This window comes from Physeter macrocephalus, chromosome 4, assembly GCF_002837175.3.
Source record: "Physeter macrocephalus isolate SW-GA chromosome 4, ASM283717v5, whole genome shotgun sequence".
In the NCBI taxonomy this organism is placed as follows: Eukaryota; Metazoa; Chordata; class Mammalia; order Artiodactyla; family Physeteridae; genus Physeter; species Physeter macrocephalus.
The window spans coordinates 18,173,444-18,179,373 of NC_041217.1; the positions used below are offsets into that span (position 1 = coordinate 18,173,444).

General features: G+C 40.5%; 1 long non-coding RNA gene across 1 annotated transcript; it reads left to right on the forward strand.

Annotated features, from left to right (window-relative positions):
- The first annotated feature begins 1,889 nt into the window (after positions 1 to 1,889).
- On the forward strand, positions 1,890 to 5,622 carry LOC114485992 (uncharacterized). Its single transcript, XR_003679235.1, has 3 exons — positions 1,890 to 1,950; positions 2,805 to 2,860; positions 5,298 to 5,622. It is a non-coding gene; the product is annotated as an uncharacterized lncRNA (long non-coding RNA).
- Positions 5,623 to 5,930: the final 308 nt, after the last annotated feature.

Genomic DNA, 5,930 nt, shown 5'->3' on the forward strand with positions numbered 1-5,930 from the left:
CAAACACACACCTACATACATTCACACAATAATTTTTCAGAGGCTGTGACGTAAGCCTCCTCACCTTTCTGAACTTCTGTCAAGGTTGGACACATCAGTGGAGTTTCCAAGAACACAGTAACTGGCCAGTGAGGCATGCTGTCTTGACCCCCAACTCTAATTTTTATTTTATTTTATTTTTGTTGTATCATATATATAATTTGTTTTACCACCAGCTCTAAATGTGTGTTTCTCCAGGAATACACATTCATGCTTTACCCTGCCAAAGAACAGAATGTGGCCACATAGTGGTTACTAGGAAATAATCATCCTGTAAGGGAAATGCATGCCAGTTTCTAATACTTAATCCTCGCCTGTGACTCTTGGGTTTAGGACCATGAATTCTAAGTTTCTTTCTCTCTGGAAGGGATGAGTGTTACCATGGTTTCTCCTGCCCTGAGATAAATGTATTGCTCTTTGATAGAATGTTCCAAGATTCCTAGAAGAACTGGGCCAGCTCACCAAACAGAACCGACTCTTGTTTCATTCTTCAGAAAACCTACCTTACCTTGACAACTGCACACCTACCCAGAGAAAAAGAACAAAAGGTAGAGACTCAGGCCCTCTCTGTCTTCCCTTCCCCCTCCCCACTCCTGTTTCCTGCATTTAATAAAAGCAGCAGCTAAAATTTAATAGCATTTGGAAAACCATGAAGCCGTCTCCTGGAGTTACATGGCATGTTTTATATTATAGGGCTGGGATTAAGAAAGGAGGGAGGCTAGATTCTGTTCTTGCTCTGAAAACGGGTTTCTCGACACCAGGCTGATATTTATGATAACTGAAAATAGGATGAGGCCAAAAAGTGTGTGTGTGTCTGTGTGTGTGTGTTTGGGGGGCAGGTTGAAGAGTAGTAAAGCTAAAAGCTCAGTAAACGTGATTTTCATTATCATGGCAAAATGACTGGTTTAACTGACGTTTTTCTGAATTACCTCACGGTACATACAGTAATCTTCCTAAATACAAGAGAATTTGTTTCAGCAAAAGTCCTTATAGCACAGCTCCTTGGCTTTTTTCAGATGAAGTGTTTTCCAGCTGACATGTTGTTCATCGGGTTTGTTGGTGCACACGGGGGGTGGGGTGGGGGGTCTGTTCCCAAATACACCAGCCTTATTAACCATCGCTGGACTCAGGCTATTTCCTCCGGGAAATACGAAATTTTTTGTTTTCAATAGAACATATGGGCCAAATTAGAAAGTAAATAAATGAATACTTCTCAAGAATCCATGATAACACTTGCCGAGCAGTGGGTCAGGCCAGATTTAATCTAAAATCTTTCTGCTGTGTGTAAATGATTATGTCATAGCATTTGTCTTTAATTACTCACCTCTTTCCAAAGGTTTGACTCATAATGTGTTTCTCGGTTAACCACAAACACTTGTACTACAAGATTTGTCATATAGATTCACTCAGCCCCTACCTCCACCCCTCCGTTTTTTGTTCTTTGCAACAACATTGTTAAGTCAGAGCTCCTGAAAAAAAGAAATTTTGAGACATTGTCTAAGCCACCCTCTCCTTGATATTTTGAAGGTTTCCATGCTAAGAAAAACAACACCATCTCCCCTTGTCTCATGAAGACCATTAGAGACGGCTGAACAGGAATGGAAATAGCAATAGCGTAGCATCGTGGTTTTGTACTTATATGGAGTCGTTCCTTGGAGAATTTCGAAGAGTTCAAGAACATATGAAAAGAATAAAAACAATGGGTTGTAACTTATAAATGAGTACAAGTCAATTAAGCCACCACATACGTACTTTTTCCTTCATCACTTCGCTTCTCACCTCACCTTGCCCCCGTAAGAAACAGAATGAATTCTGATTTAATCCCGATTGAATTCAACCAGCCTTCGCCTCAACTCACTGAGTGCCTATTGTTCATCCACGCAGTTGTAGCAGAGCTGTTGGCTCCCCGCGGTGAGTGCTGCCATCTCTTCGGACTAATCCTGAGTGAAGTTGGGGATTATAGATTCCGGTGGGGGGAAAATGTGGGAAGTGATGTAATCCTAAAGGTATGTCCATCGAGGATTTTTTTTTTTTTTTTTTTTGGTAGGTAAAGTAATAAGTACCTAAATGATGTAATTTGGGAGTTTTAAGGCTTTCTGATTCCCAAATCTCAATCTTAGTAACCTGAAATCCCTACTTTGTTTTGTTTGGTTTTATTTTTGTGGAAGGGTTAGCTAAAGTAAGAAGGCCTTTGTTAAAGACAGAAATAGGCACATGAATTTTTCTTGGGTTAAAGGGACAATTTCCCAGTTAAAATGCCAGTACTGGCAGGGGATGGTGATATATTAGTGCTCCTAGAGATGGCTGGGACCCCAAAATACAAGTCCTTTTTCAGTTTCCCATTGTAAACCCGGCAGTGGTTATTACTATGCATATGGTCCCCAATTCCTTTTTATTTTTTTTTAATTGAAGTATCGTTGATGTACAATATTATATCAGTTATAAGTGTGCAATATAGTGATTCACAATTTTTAAGGTTAGACTCCAGTTACAGTTAATATAAAATATTGGCTGTATTCCCCATGTTGTACAATATCCTTATAGCTTATTTTATACCTAATAATTTATACTCTTACTCCCCTACCTCTATATTGTCCCTCCCCGCTTCCCTCTCCTCATTGGTAACCACTAGTTGGTTCTCTATACCTGTGAATCTGCTTCTTTTTTGTTACATTCACTGGTTTGTTGTATGTTTTTAGACTCCACATATAAGTGATAGCATACAGTATTTGTCTTTCTCTGTCTGATTATTTCACCTTTTCTAGGATTCTTGACTCGAGTCAGTGGCCCAAACCCCTGTGTTAGCTGGGGATCCAAGCAGGTGAGTAGCTTCCTTGGCCCCATTCCTTTAGCCTGGGCCCACAGGGCTTAGGCCCTCAAGGTTTTACCACTTTGACAGTGAGAAGAGACACAAGGAAGATGAGCCCTTGAACAGGTGTCCAGAGGAAGGAGAGCTCCTTGCATCCCCTAAGCTGTCCCCGCCAAGCCCGCTTTCCTCTGGGTACCACACTGACTCCCCCATGGGACTGCAATAGCCTTATCGGAGAAGTTGAGAGATGGGGAAAGGCTTTCACCCTCCGCAGGTGTTAGAGAGTGCAACGGATACTACAAAGCTCACTGTTATCAATACAGTAAGTCCCCTGCATATGGATGAGTTCGGTTCCGAGAGGAAGTTCATAAGTCCAATGTGTTCGTTAAATCCAACAAAGTTAGCCTAGGTACCCAACTAACACAATCGGCTGTATAGTACCGTACTGTAATAGGTTTATAATACTTTTCACACAAATCATACATAAAACACAAACACAAAAAAAATATAACATTTTTAATCTTACAGTACAGTACCTTGAAAAGTACAGTAGTAAAGCACAACAGCTGGCATACAGGGGCGGGCATCGAGGGAACTGGCAAGAAGAGTTACTGGCTGGAGGAGGGAGAAGAGGTGGCGGATGGTAGAGCTGAAGCATCGTCAGCAATAGGAGACGGAGGGCAGGCTGCAGTTTCCCTCACGCCTGACATTGATGGCACAGGTTCTGGTTCCTCGCTGGAACCAGATGCACGTTCGCATCTTTGAAGACTCGTATGTAGGGAACTTACTGTAGCTAACGTATTCTCTTGGCCCAAACAGTCACCATGGCTGCAAGTGAATTATGGAACACTGATTAGGCAAGTGGAGACAAGAAGGATTTGAAATGGTGAGGCAGTTGAGGTCCCGGAGAAGTGAAGCACATGAGGGTTGGGGAGAAGCTCAGGTCATCAGGAGGCAATATTGTGCACTGGGTGCTTGGAGGGGTATGGGGTACTGACAATGGATAGCATCTGATTAACAACTTCACTAGACATGGTGTGACAAATGCATCTGGGGCTCCAAAACACAGAAAATGCAGTCATCCCCCATTATCCAAAGGGGATACCTTTCTAGACCCCTAGTGGATGCCTGAAACCTCAGATAGTATTGTGGAAATATACTACACTTTTTCCTATATGTGCATACCTATGACAAAGTTTAATTAATAAATTCGGCACACGAAGAAGTTAACAACAAGACCTAATAATAAAATAGAACAATTACATCTTATACTGTCATAAAAGTTATGTGAATTGTTCGCTCTCAAAATATCATATTGTACAAATTTAATGCCTTTTCCATCTTAACCAAGCATTTAGTACACACTGTGGCCGTAACTTTTGCAGCTTGAGGTGTGAACAGCAAAACTAGCATGGATTTCTTTTCCCTGGTCACAATTTCATAGATAGATTATGTTCTTACCCGTAGGTTTTAACACTCTCAGCATAAGCTTTTGTTTTTTTCTTTTCTTATTGGCAAGCACTTCCCCCCTTTCACTTTACAGCTACTCTTTATCGTATCCCAATTAGCAGCATCACTGCTCTTGCACTTCGGAGCCATTATTCCATAAAATAAATGTTACTTGAACACAAGCACTGAGATAATGAGACATTTGATCTGATAACTTAAGGCTGCTAATTGACTAATGGGCCAGATACCCTGGACCAAGGGATGAGTCACCTCCTGGGCTACAGGATGGAGCGTGATGGTGAGATTTCATCACACGACTTGGAAGGGCATGCAACTTAAAACCTATGAATTGTTTATTTCTGGAACTTTTCACTTAATATTTTTGGACCATGGTTGACCATGGGTAACTAAAACTGCGGATAAGGGGGACAACTGTATTCTGTTGATGATATCCATCCTCCTAGGCATAGGGAAAATCAGTTTTTGATCTAGATACCACACTTTCACAACTAATATCTTTATTTTTCCTCTGGTGTGTATTTATCTTTAGATAGGTATTTTAAAGGTCTTGCTTATGCATGACATGTTTTGCCCTATATGCTTGTCATCACACTCTCCCCAGACAAGCTAGTATATTTCCTTGTTTCTTTCTTATCTCCACTCTGATTCCTGACATCTGGGCTGGCAATACTTCATGGATGTCTCTCTGATCCAGCCAGTCTTTGGTAGACGCTTTTTGCCTGCCCAGAAAAATTTCCCTAAGCTGTTTTCTCCATTGTCACGCCTTCCTAGCTGATCTACCTCTGGTGAAAGATTTTCTTGCTAGCCAATAGTAGTCTTTCAATCTGGATCCAGTCCTCCTAGATTCTGATTCTCAGCTTCCATAGCATTCTTTTCTCTGTATGCCTGTCATTGTCCTTATCCCTTTGACTACATGTTGGAAAGATTGTCATCTTCTCGTCATAAACACTTTTGTTTTCTTTTTTCTCTTGCCTGATAGAGTCATCATTCAGAACATAACTGACATCTCAAAAATCCTCTTATATATTTGATAAGGAAATAAATTACGATGCAATATACAGATCCTTATAAAATGAACCAGCCTTAACTTGGGGCGCAGTTCCTATGGAAATCAAGCCACATTAAGAAACGGCAATCAAAACAGCACCCCACATGGGCTCCTGGCCAACATCATCTTTTGCCAACATCAAAAGTATTCTTTGTTATTTCCTTCTTGCAACCATCCCAAGTTTGAGTACTTGGGATTGACTGGAATTGCAAAACCATGTCTATGCTTATGGTTTTTATTCATCAGTAAGCATCTTCTTTTCTATCCTATTAACAATTGATTTTTTTCTTACTACTAATAAATTAATTTTATTTCTTTATATTATGTGTGTTTTTATATGTTTCCTCAAATCCCTTTTGGAACAAGATTATCAAGGTAAACCCTCTTTTGTTCTCCTGTCTTTTTTTCCCCCTCTATCTTTCTATGGTTCAACATTTCCTTCTGAGTCTTGATTTTTGATCTTACCATCACCATATCCTATAACAGGGGTAAACAAATTTAGGTACTGGTCCCAATTCCACACAGCAGCTGTTACCCCAGAAAGTTCCTCAACTATACTTGCTT